The sequence below is a fragment of the Ovis canadensis genome, chromosome 23 (genome assembly GCF_042477335.2).
Source record: "Ovis canadensis isolate MfBH-ARS-UI-01 breed Bighorn chromosome 23, ARS-UI_OviCan_v2, whole genome shotgun sequence".
NCBI lineage: Eukaryota > Metazoa > Chordata > Mammalia > Artiodactyla > Bovidae > Ovis > Ovis canadensis.
The window spans coordinates 60,878,078-60,891,878 of record NC_091267.1 but is presented as its reverse complement, the minus strand read 5'-3'; positions in this window follow the sequence as shown (position 1 = coordinate 60,891,878).

Here is a 13,801-nt window from a genome sequence, read left to right as displayed (position 1 = left end):
ATGGTATTTGAGGGCGTTTATCAGGCATTGAATAGGTTCTTCCTGTAGAACCAGTTGGGGGAATAAAAGTGCTGCAGACTAAGTAACGCCTCTCAGCCAGTGGTGGAGTTTTCAATAATTGACATAATGTTTCTGATTATTGTTTTATAATACCTCGCACACTCCCCCCATTACCATTCCATTTTATGCTGATGTTAATATGCAGATGTTACGTTAATCTGTTTTTTAATTTATCTTAGCTATCCCACAGGTACATTTTCAAGTGATTTGTTTATTTAGTAGCACCTCATTTATTTTAAAAGTTTTATTTTATTTTATCACTGTGAAAGCACTAATGGCTTACACAGGGCTTCATTTTCATGTCTTGCTTCATCCAGAATCGAGAAATCTTCGCTGTTCTTCTCAGGGCCAGGATCACGTTCCTCTCTGTTGGTGAACTGCCACCACCCTGCAGTAACTACGTGGTGGGAGGGGTCTACCCTCCAGCCTCTCCCCTCCAGCCTCTCGTTCCTGTGGGAAACTTGAACACTGAGCCCAGGTTTTGTTCAGTGTTGGATGAGAGCCACTTCCACGATCACCATCAGACATCTTCATGATGACATTGATTGTCTTTTGGCACATTTCTATCTCTGAGAATGTTGAACAATGAAGTTGGATTTACTCTGGAGTGCAGGCCAGGGCCTGGAGTCAGAATATTCGGAGTTTATCTCCTTCTAAGGGGTCTTAGAGAAGCCTCCATTTCAGACAGTGTCACTTCTGACCCTGTCCTCAGCTTCACGGTAACATTCCCCATAGGAGCTGGACATCTCCTCCCATGGAGCTGACCCACTCAAGTCCATCTATTCAAACATGAAGTCATCCTCTTTTTCCCAAGCTGGCTTCTCCCGAGATGCTCAGTCCTCCTCAAGGCCCCCCAAACTTCCCTTGATGCTACACGCATCAGATCCCAGGTCCTGCAGATCGTTCCTGCTTCACCTCTTGGCTTTCTTGCTTCCAAGCCCATTTCTCCTGCCTCAGCTTTGGAACAGGGCTCCCCTTCCCCTACAGGACCACTCTAGCTTCCCACTATTTTCCCACTAGCACCTCTTGCCTCTAGCCTTGCTCCTTCTCATCCCCTCTCCAGGCCAAGGTGGAGAATTGATGGCAAGTAGGTTTCTCCTTTGCTTGAAAACCTTCAAGACCCATTTTTCTCACAGGAAAATATCAAATTCCTTAATCACCTATTTCAACCCCCTAAGCACACCGGCCCTGCCCTCTTCTCCCTCTAGCTTCGTCTCTAGTCAAGGCTGGCTCACAGGTCTCACAAGCACAGAAGTTAATGGCTTAAGATAATAAGTTCATTTGTTCTGGTCAGAGGGTGTCAGCAGGTGGGGGGAATGTTGGGAAGGGACATTTCTTTGCTCTGCAGAACAGTCCTTCAGGGACTCTAATTCCTCCATCTCGTGGATAAGAACCTCCACCAGGTCATCCACCACCTGTCTCCAGGCTACTGAACAAGAATCTTGGAGTGGCGATGGAGGTGGGGAGGAGGGTGTGGGTGGGGGTGTTCTAATGGGCCGATCATAGAAGTGGCGCCTTCACCTCCTGCCACATTCCACTGGTCAGGACCAATCACCTGGCCACCACTCCTAACTGCACTGGGGACTAGAACCTGTGGCCCAGGCAAGGATGACCAGAAGAAGATGGACATTGCTGCGTGCCAGGCCTCGCCCACTTCCTGCAGCTTCCTCAGGCAGGCTGCACAGCCCCTGTCTGCCAGTTGCATCTGGAGCTTTTCTGCTGCTAAGAAATGTACATGGTCGACTGACAGAGATGGAACAGACCCCCTCAAGGCAGCAGAGTGAAACATGACAGGGAGAGCAGGCCTGGGGCAGATCCCAGCCTTGGCAACACCAGGCAGGTTGCAGGTGCTGGACCCTTGAGCCTGTTTCCCCTTGTCTCGTCTTGAGCTTGCTCTGACCAATTCCCCAGTGCAGAAGGAACATCCCAGAAGAGGGATGCCCTCCTGTGTGAAGCAGAGCAGAGGGCTCAGGAAAGGCAGGGACATCTGTAAGGGCAATGAAGTGCTTAGTGCCTTGAGCGCAGGGCTTGAAAACCACCTACGGACTGTTTGACATTAGGAACCTTGAGCTTATAATCACTAAGTGTGTGTGTGTGCTTGGTCGCTCAGTCGTGTCCCACCCTTGTGACCCCATAGACTGTAACCTTCCAGGCTCCTGTGTCCATGGGATTTTCCAGGCAAGAATACTGGAGTGGGTTGCCATTTCCTTCTCCAGGGGACCTTCCCAACCCAAGAATTGAACCCAGGTCTTCTGCATTGCAGGCAGATTCTTTACCTATTGAGCTACAAGGGAAGAAATCACTAAGTGGTGAGCCCCAAACCAGAAACTGCTTTATAAGCCTGGACCAAGTTGCAACAATTTCTAATGAAAAAAAAAAAAGCCACTTTAGTGTGCTTCTTCACTCCCATTTTGACCTCAACAGCCTTTGTAATGCAGTGCTCTCTCTACCTGAGCACTGACCTCACTTTCTCTTCTTGTTAATCCAGCTGCTCCCAGACAAGCATCCTCACGCCCTGCACTGCTTTCCTCCCGGGCATCTTGTCTGTCCCAGCCCTCTGGCCTTCATGTCCACGTAGACCTAACAAAAGAGGGAAGAAGGCATATGTGCAGTAGTATTTTCTCAGGAAAATGTTCTTTTGTCAACTAGGGTCCAAGTCACTCCATCCAACTCCTTCCTCTAAACCTTTCTTCCTTGTGATGAAATAAAAGTCATATTTTATGGCAAGATGAGACAAATTAAAACAACATTTCTCTTTGCCTCTTTGGGCCTCCATCCTCCTCATTCGTGTGAGTTGTGCTTCTGCTTTAACCAGACCTCCTTAGGAGACAACTTTCTTTCTTAATCTGGTCGGAGACCACGATGACCCACCATCTGTGTTGTTTGTGTAAACCTGGATCACGTAAACTGTTAATAAAACATCATTTAGTGTAAAACCATCTGTCTCAAAATCATGTACCTGTGCCTTGACTTCTAGCAGGCAGAGTAATCCTTAGAGCTTTCTGAAAGACTGCTCCCCAGGTTATACTCCTCAATTTGGCTCGAATAAAAATTTCCATTTCTTTCTTAAATTGACATCAGTTTTTTTCATCAACACTTGTTAAGCAATGTCTAAGCCACATGGCTGTCCCATGATACATACATAGCCTGAAGATGCCCAGGGTCCTTATTTTTATAACATCGAAAATGAGGGGCAATAGACCCATATGGAGCCTGTCATGTCACTGATAAAAGTGGTATACATCTTCCTGGAGTTTGTTGGTATTGTTGGTGGTGTTTTGTTGCTAAGTCATGTCTGATTCTTTTTCAATTCCATGGACTGTAGCCCACCAGGCTCCTCTGTCCATGGGATTACCCACGCAAGAATACAGGAGTGGATAGCCACTTCCTTCTCTAAGGGATCTTCCCCACTCAGGGATCGAACTCATGCCCCCTGCATTGCCAGGTGGATTCTTTACTACTGAGCCACAAGGGAAGCCCTTTGTCAGTATTAGCTTTTTCCTTTTGCTACCTTCCCAAACCCACCTGCCAATGCAGGAGACGTAAGGAGACCCTTCAAATGGGGTCTTTGAAGATGAGATTGAGATGAGGTCATTATGATGGACCTTAATGCAATACAACTGGTGTCTTTATAAAGACGAGAAATCTGGACCTAGAGGCAGACATGAGCAGAGAGGAACACGGACAGACAGAGGGAGAAAGTCATGTGAAGACTGGAGTTATGTGGCCACAAGTTAGAGAACTGGTGGAAACACGAGAGGGGCCTGGGACAGACCCTCCCTGGAGCCTTCAGAGGGAGCACGGCCCTCCAAGATGCTGATTTCAGACTATGGACCTTCGAAACCGTGAGACAATACGCTTCTGTTGTAAGCCACCCGGTGTCTGATATTTTGCTATGGCAGCCCTAGCAAATGAATGAATATACACTCTCATTTATCTGAGTATTTTGACCCCTTCCTCTACCATCTGACACGGGAATTCTGGCAGAGCCAGCTGTGGGCTATCACTTTTTCTATGCTTCAACAACTATCCTGGTTGCCTGTGAGCACTGTCTCCTGGGTTCTTGCTGGGGTGTTAACTTCTGGATAACAAATGGGAGATTATTCCCCTATTGATAAACTCTCCTTCATCCAGCTCTGTGGCCCACTGCCCATCACTCCAGGGCCCAGTATTTTCCGTTTTCGACGGCATTTATTAGCATGGTTGTCTATCTCCTTCCGTCATAGGTCCAGAATATACTCCGTCTGGCTGGGTCAGGATGTGGCCCTTGTGACTGGTCTGATTACAGGAGGGGAGGAGGGTATACCTAATGAAGACAATCATTGCCCCAGGGGACACCCGCGTCATTTGAAACTTCAGCCTGAGCAGGTGCAGAAAACCACTATCTCCCAGATTTTGCGAAAGGAGGGAAGTAAGAAACTGCTGCAGGGCCTGCAGTTCAGCGGAGTCTGTGAGTTCAAGGTTCTTAGTGGCATCAACCTGGATGTCCTTGTTCTGGTCTCAGGGTCCCACTCCTTATGATTTGGGACCCTGACCAGGATGCAGGCTTGTGGGGCTGAGCATTCCATCTTCTCTGAAGCTCACCTACTCTTACAATTCAGGGCTGTGCCTATAAGCTCTGCTCTGGCTGCAGGAGTTCGTGGATTCCTTAATGCTGCCAACGCCCCGTGGTCTTCACACTTCACTTAGGATAGGTGACCAGTCACCCCGAGCCTCGTCAATTGGCTAATGGTTCTTAGCAACAGACACCCTCTTCCGTAGTCCTTGTTACTTTTACTCATCCTTCTCCAGCACCAGCTTTTACACTGGTCCCTCTTTCCTCTTACGTTGGATCCTGTACCAGTTCACCACTGTTACACGTCTCAGCAGTTTGCCCTGCCTCCCTGGTGGCTCAGATGGCAAAGAACCCGCCTGCAGTGTGGGAGACCTGGGTTCGATCCCTGGGTTGGGAAGATTCCCTGGAGGAGGGCATGGAAACCCACTCCAGTATTCTTGCCTGGAGAATCCCCATGGACAAAAGAGCCTGGTGGGCCACAGTGCATGGGGTGGCAAAGAGTCAGACACGACAGAGCGACTAAGCACACAGCCTGCCTGGGGATATCTGTACTCCATTGACCAGCAGGGGTGGGGGTTCTCATTGCCAACCGATCACCTCCAAATCCCTATCTTGGGGTCTGATCTTGAGGATTACAGCTGGTGGGCTTGTCGTAGGATGGGGTCCCTGGAACCTGACTGAGATGGGGAGCGGCATGCTGGTATCTGATTGGCGGATGCTCTCAGGAGAAGTAAGGAAGGCAGGATCACCTAAAGGGAGCAGCTGGTGCTCAAGGTGGTGGCAAAGAAGGAAAGTGTCAGCTGACCCTCTGAAAGAGTTGTCCCAAGTTGAGGCAAGAGGGCTGGGCTTTTGTATTTCCGATCAGCCCATCATTAGCAATGGACCACCCCTTGAGATGGGGATATCCTTGGGCATGGCAGGTCCCTGCAGTCTAGGTCAGTGTTCAGCAAGCCACACAGCTGTGAACTGTCAACAGCTGATGTTCCTGACAGCTGGACAGTGAATACATCAGTCTTCACTAGAAGATTTAGGGGGAGCATCAACATGTACCCTACAGACACCGGTTCATATTCAAAGAAACATGAGTTTATGAGGATGAGTTCAACCTGAGCAGGAAGTTTTAAGATAAAACATGAGACTTCACAGACATTTCCCACCTATTGTGTCCTCCCTGCAGAAGCCTGCAGGCAGGCTCTACCTTCCCTGCCACTGACTTGAGGGCCGCTTTGGTGAAATGTGTGAGGAGTGCGGCCAAAAGAAAACCTGCTCCCCAGAGCAGGCTCGGAGATACCACTGACACCTCCAAGCGAACCTAACGGCTTGGGGCTTCTCTCCCTGGGGAGTTTGCAACTTAAGGCTCATTTCCTAGTTTGGGAGACAGTGCACCCTAACAAAGGGATTCCAAGCATCATTAAGCAGGTGTATGAGGGTTGTAGGGGCTGGAGGGGGTCGAGGGCCCTCCCAGTGCTTCCGAGATCATGCCATCTGCACCACCCAAGCAGAAAGCTGCTCCAGCAGACAGAGAAGGGTTGAAAGAGGCCCAGGCTACGTTTGGTTTGAAACTCTGGGTATATTAAAAAAATGAAGGCATGCTAAAACAAGGTTATAAAGCTGTTTACATGTCATAGATTATCCCCTTGAATACACACTCCTACATACACAAATACCATGACTTTGTATATGTAGGATCACATTTGGAAATATTGTGAAAAGCTTACATTTGGTTTATGTGAAAATACAAGATCTGGGTCAGGCCAAGTCCTATCCACATACAAAGAAGGCAAAGTCCAGGTCCAAACGGCCTTCTAGCTCCAAACAAGACACATGAAAGTCCCATTGGAACACCCCCAGGTCTAGAATTGCTGTCTTCTTGCTATAGGTTCCCCCAAGTCTTCCTGTTTCATCACCTCCCCCACCCACCCACCCAACAGACAAAAGCTTCGCCCTATACGTTTATATCAGGGCATGCTGAACACGGCCCCGTCTCCTCGGAGAAACAAAAGCCGGAGGGCCATTTGGTGCTGCCTTGATCTCACTTGTGCAGATATCTTCCAAATGTATTTGCTATTTGCTCCCGTGTCCCTGCATCCCCCTGCTGTTCCCAATTGTCCATTGCCTATTAGGAACGGTTCCAGCCAAGGTATTTTTTTTCGTATTTATTTGCTCCTTTTTCCCTGGGAACTTCACTATGCATGAGTAACTGGCTTGTGCTGCTGCTTTTGTTTGACATTTTGCATTCGTTAAAAACCAGTCATCTGCATGTTTTATAAACCCGTAGGGGTCTCTCTCCCCTTGATCAATGCTGGAAGTACTCATTAACATCTGGGGAAGTTATGGCCCCAGATAGGGGGGATACGCGACCTACCGAGTGTGGTTTTAGGGAATTTGTCTAAAAAAAAAAGAAACATACCGAAGCACTTTATATTCATCACCGGGGTTGCTCACTAATAGAAATGAGCCTGCGTGCCTTTGGTGCCTGTGTGTACTCCCTTTCCCCAGCCTGGAATGCATTTTCCCTTCCACTCTGTCGTCTAAGGCAACCTCTCCTCTGAGGAAACCATTTCTGGGCACCTCAGCAGACCCAGATTCCTCCTTTTCTGAGAACTGTCAGTCAGTCCATATAACCTACACACATTGGGAACGCCCTATGTGCCAAGTACAATGCTAGTCATTTCTAGGATTTCATATAAATAAGAAAAGTCCTCTGTCCTTGGGTGCTAATGAAGAAAGCAGACACACAAACTCATTATCAGAACCAAACACAGGGAGAACTGGGATGGCCAAGGACAGGAGGCAGGAGACAAGAGACAGCCAGCCTCTGCCCTTGCTGGCATGGAAAGGTTCAAAGAGGGAGTGATCCTGCATGTCACGAAGGACTCATGGGCATTCTGAAGGAGCTGGAATTCTGTCCTGCTGGCGCTGTTTCTCATTTCTTTGATGTGGACCAACCACATCAGAATCACATCACCTGAGAGGGCTGTTTAAATGCAGTTTTCTGAGAGGCAACCCAGAGCCACTGGTTCACAGGATCTGCATTCTCTCCAGGATGGTGGGTAATTTTAGCACACCCCAAAGTTTGAGACACACTGCTGTGGCGGATGGGAGCCACCGAAGGGTTTGATTTGACTTTTCATGGTTATGTGTTTACCTTTAATATGCAATGCAAGCATGAGGTAAGTGTCTCTCAATCCCGTTTCCCCTGCCCACCAGTCTGCCATCCTGCCCCACCCCAGAAGCAACCACTGTTACTGGTAAGAGTCTTTCCAAGATGGGCATGGTGGCCTGTCATTTGCCTACTTGGTCTCAGATTCACACCGTCTTCCTCTGTTTTTCCCGGGCTGCTCTGGCCACTGCCTTTTGTGGAGTTTGGTCAATAAGAGGCACTGGATTCTCCTTAGTTATCTATTTCATTCATAGCAATTTAGGTATTGCTGTTCATCACAGTAGAGAAAACTATGTCATCCTTAAACGTTTCAGTCTGGGTCCTCTCAAAATGAAAGACTGGATTTAGCTAGGGACTTCTCATGTATTCAATAAAAGTCACCATCCTGTAACCCTTGATTTTTTTAGACCTAGTCAGTTCACTTTATCATCCAATTGTCAAACACTCCAGCTCTATGCCCTTCTGCCAAGAAACTTGTTTTCTCTCTGTCAAGCTGTTTGCTTCTAGATGCTGTTGACCCAAAATATCTAGGGGAGTTTACTTGGCACCGACTGTCTTTCAGATTAATTTTTTTCATATATTCACACACAAAAAAGAGTCACTGGCAAGCAATTGAAAGGCAGGAGGAGGAGATATTCAGGGTACTGGTTCCCCTCTGCCTCCTCCCCACTGAGCAGGGCCTCTGGCCCCCTATGCCTCTGTGGTGCCAGCTTCCGTTGGGCAGGCCATTGTCCCAGCTCTGGACAGGCAGTGTGGTTTCTGAGCCTCAATGATTTCATGTCCTTCTGTTCCTCCAGCTCTGATGTCCTTCATCTCCAGGTCATCTGTTTGCCCTTTCAGTTCATTCAACTCACTTAAAATAACTTTCCTCTGTTTCCGCCATTGAACTGTCTGGGTTGGGAAGTGTTCCTGACTGAATTCTATTTTGTTCTTTTTATCCTCCACTTAAAAATGTATCTAATGGTTGACTGCTGAGTTGTTTTCAACCAACCCTTTCTCTGAGAACGACCAGAAAAGTCAAAGGAAGTATATATATATTTAAATAACAAAAATCAAGGATTAAAATTAACAAAAAGCAGAAAACCTCTTTGAAGGTACTGGAGTGTTTTCAAGGTTCTGAGGAATTCCAAGGCCAAGAGTTAGGGGAGAAGGGAACAGCAGAGAGATATGACGGTAAAGCTAATAGATGAAGCCAGTTTCTACCTCAGGGCTAATGAATGCTTCTAAGGACGTGACTCAGAATCCAAGAGGCTGAACAGAGCTTTCAGTAGACTCATAGGACTATGAAAAAAAAAAGAAAGTTCAGATCTTGTTAAGAAAGAGGATCCTAATGTATACCCAGACTTTGAGTTAGGACTCCAAAGGGCTAAACCTTAGGAGTAAGAATGAATCACAAATATACCAGTTCTAACAAAAACTGAGGAACAACTTGATTCATCTCACTTTCTGATTGGAATAAAGTTTATTTGAGATTGCTATGCTTCTTGCCTAGCAGCCCTGAAAAAGTAAATCCTCTCTAGAAGAAAACAACACCATCTAGAGGACCCATGTATCTCCATAATTTTCATATATTTCATATATAGTCTTATGCCCATCAAACATAAGCATGTATGGAAGATGACAGACATAACTGAAAAACCAAGCTGAACAATAGACGCTAGAAATAGACCCAGGAAGTACAATGATATCACTTGGACATTAAAATCACTATGATTAATGGGTTCAAAGAGTTAAAAGAAAAGACTAGCAGTTTTAATAGAGAATTAAAGAAATGGAAATTCCAAAACTGGAGAAAAACTCACATTAATTAAGAACTCAATAAATTATATTTACTGACTGAAGAGAAAAATTAAGAAACTGGAAGATATAGTAGATGTAAATATTCGCATTAAAACACAAAGAAAAAGAAAAAAGGCAGAGAAATATATATATATAATCTGCCTGCAATGCAGGAGAACTGGGTTTAATTCCTGGGTCAGGAAGATCCCCTGGAGAAGGGAATGGCAACCCACTCCTGTATTCTTGCCTTGAGAATTCCATGGACCAAGGAGCCTGGTGGGCTACAGTCCATGAGCTCACAAAGAGTCAGACATGACAGAGCAACTAATGGACAAATTATTTAATTCTAATGTGCCCCAGTTTCCTCATCTGTAAAATGATCATAATAATGATAATAGTAATAGTAACTTTTAGGTTGTTGTAAGAATTACATTAGTTAAATATATATATATATAGTTCTGTTCAGTTCAGTTGCTCAGTCGTGTTCGACTCTTTGCGACCCCATGAATCGCAGCACACCAGGCCTCCCTGTCCATCACCAACTCCCGGAGTTCACTCAGACTCATGTCCATCGAGTCAGTGATGCCATCCAGCCATCTCATCCTCAGTCGCCCCCTTCTCCTCCTGCCCTCAATCCCTCCCACCATCAGAGTCTTTTCCAATGAGTCAACTCTTCTCATGAGGTGGCCAAAGTACTCCAGTTTCAGCTTTAGCATCATTCCTTCCAAAGAAATCCCAGGGCTGATCTCCTTCAGAATGGATTTGTTGATCCCCTTGCAGTCCAAGGGACTCTCAAGAGTCTTCTCCAACACCACAGTTCAAAAGCATCAATTCTTCGGCGCTCAGCCTTCTTCACAGTCCAACTCTCACATCCATACATGACCACAGGAAAAACCATAGCCTTGACTAGACAGACCTTTGTTGACAAAGTAATGTCTCTGCTTTTGAATATGCTAGCTAGGTTGGTCATAACTTTTCTTCCAAGGAGTAAGCGTCTTTTAATTTCATGGCTGCAGTCACCATCTACAGTGATTTTGGAGCCCCCCAAAATAAAGTCTGACACTGTTTCCACTGTTTCCTCATCTATTTCCCATGAAGTGATGGGACCGGATGCCATGATCTTCGTTTTCTGAATATTGAGCTTTAAGCCAACTTTTTCGCTCTCCTCTTTCACTTTCATCAAGAGGCTTTTTAGTTCCTCTTCACTTTCTGCCATAAGGGTGGTGTCATCTGCATATCTGAGGTGATTGATATTTCTCCTGGCAATCTTGATTCCAGCTTGTGCTTCATCCAGTCCAGTGTTTCTCATGATGTACTCTGCATAGAAGTTAAATCAGCAGGGTGACAATATACAGCCTTGACATACTCTTTTTCCTATTTGGAACCAGTCTGTTTTTCCATGTCCAGTTCTGACTGTTGCTTATATATAAATATACTATAAATACAAAACTATATATAAGTAGATAAAGCTTCTAGACTAGCCCCTGACATATAGTTGATGCTTTATATTTCTTTATTGAGATTATTATAACTTGAGGATTGCTCTTTACTAAGTATGCAGCATTGCTTCATTGTTTTTTCCTGCTTCATTCTGTATCATGCGCTCACAATGATTTATTAAAGCAATTCTGTGTTGAAGACATTTAGGATATTCTTAGATGCAGTTTTGTATTTATACGCTTATGTAACTTTATCAGAATATGCTTCCCAGGTGGCTCAGTGGTAAAGAATCTGCCTGCCAATGCAGGAGACCCAGGTTCAATTTCTGGGCTGGGAAGTTCCCCTGGAGAAGAAAATAGCAATGTACTCCAGTGTTCTTCCCTGGAAAATCCCATAGAGAGTTGGACCATAAAGAAGGCTGAGCACTGAAGCACTGATGTTTTTGAATTGTGGTCCTGGAGAAGACTCTTGAGAGTCCCTTTAACTGCAAGGAGCTCAAACTGCTCAATTCTAAAGGAAATCAATCCTGAATATTCATTGGATGGTCTGTTGTCGAAGCTGAACCTCCAATACTTTGGCCATCTGATATGAAGAGCCAATTCATTGGGAAAAACCCTGATGCTGGGAAAGATTGAGGGCAGGAGGAGAAGGGGGCGACAGAGGATGAGATGGTTGGATGGTATCACTGACTCAGTGAAAGTATGTATTTGAGCAAACTCTGGGAGATAGTGGAGGACAGCGGAGCCTGGCATGCTGCCATCCATGGGGTTGCAAAGAGTTGGACGTGACAGTGATTGAACAGCAACAAAACTTTGTCAGAGCTTATAGAATAATTTTGTAGATGTATTATTTCAAAGAACATATGCATTTGAATAATTGACAGATATTTAAGGTTTCTGAATGGTAGTAGTTTCCCACCAACAGTGCTTGAAGTGGCTCTTTCCTCAAACTCATCAATGCAGTGTATTATTGAACTTTTTAATGTGGCAAACCTGATAGTATCTAATTTTAGGGAAATTGGTGTTCTTCTTATTGTGAATTTGAGCTACTTTTCTTATGTTTGAAAGCCATCTATATTTCATTTTTGTTCATATTCTCTTGCCAATTTTTTATTGGATAGTTACACTTTTGTTTTATTGATTTGTAGATGCCATTTATATAGTTAGGCTCTCCATGTCTTGTCATTTATATTGTGAATATTTTTTCCTTAATTTGTTGTTTGTCTTTTAACTTTATGACTTTTTTCCCCAAGCAGAAATTTTAATTTTGAGTATTCAAATTTGTCATTCTTTTCTTTTATGGATTGCCTGTTTTATGTCCTATTTAGAAAGACCTAACCTATTTGTATATTTTAATTTTTCTCCCTATGTTCAATTGAATTATTTCAAATTGAGTCTTGTTAAGATTGAAGTTAGAAAAATCATTCTCAACTGTTATTAGGGGACAAATGAGAGAGGAGCAAGGCTAGAGGCAAGGGGTCTACTTTGGAGGATTTTTTTTTTCATTAATTCAAATGAGGGATAAAAAAGGCTTGAGCTTAAAGCAGAAGGGAGAGCAGACTCAAGAAGTGTTTAGAAGATAAAAGAGCTTGATGATCGTTGGATGTGAAGGATAAGAGGCAAGGAGGCATCTACGCCATAGCCAGGCTTGGGCCAAACTGACAGCTTCCTGGGCGTTTATGTTATTACATTTCTCTTGACTTACTGACTTATGTGCCCTGTCCTCCCAGTGATACTTGGTTCCTCTCAAGGGCAGGAACACCTTTGGTTCCACGTAGAACCTAGACTGGTGCACGCACAGGGAAGAAACCAGTAAAACATTGGTTGATGAGCTTCACAATGGTTATCTTCAGAGGAGACCACGTGTGCCCTTGCCTATGATGAACTGGTGACTGATGATAGGTTTACCCACATTCTTGCACTGGTGGGAATGCTTTCTCATCAGTCTTTACAATGCTCTTGTGACCTGGACGGGAGGTTCTCTGTTCCCTAAGGCTATGACCTGCCTACTGGATATCTTCACCTGAATGTCCCACAGAATCTAAAAGTCTACTTTATAGTTACCATTTCAGTTAACTGAACCACCATCCACCTGGGGCCAGAAGCTAGACACCTCAGCCATCCCTGGCCCCAGCCTCTTTGTCATATTCCACAGCTAGCATTCTTCAAATCCTGGCAGTTATTCCTCAAATAGCTTCAAACCCACCCCCTTCTATTCATCCTCTTGCCGCTGCCTGAGTTCAGACTTTATCTCCCATGGGAACTGCTCCAGGAGCTTCCTAACCAATCTCCCTTCTCTCTAGTGTTTTGCCATCCCATTACTATTCAGACAATAACAGACGAGGTCATTCCCTGCTTCAAAATTACAGTGGATAAAATAATAAATACTGTGCTCAGTATATGGGGATCTTTATAATCTGATTCCTTCCCCATCAACAACTCCAAACTGACTTCTGAACCCTTCTCTGTCCCCAGACAGAACCGGTCCTCACACATCTCTGTACCTTTGCTTCTTCTGTGACAGGTAGAATAATAATCCCCTAATGATGTTCGTGTTCTAAGTCCTGGGATCTGTGAATATGTCACTCTACATGGCAAAATGGAATTAAGGTTGCCAATCAGTTGGCCATGCAACAGGGAAATTGACTGGACTATCTGGGCAGGTCCAATATAATCACAAGTGTCCCTGTATTTGGAAGAGGGAGGCAGACTAGGAGGTCAGAGTGATGTAGTTTGTGAGGAACTCAACCCATTGCTGCTGTCTTTGAAGATGGAGGAAGGGTCTTTGAGTCAAGTAATTCAGAC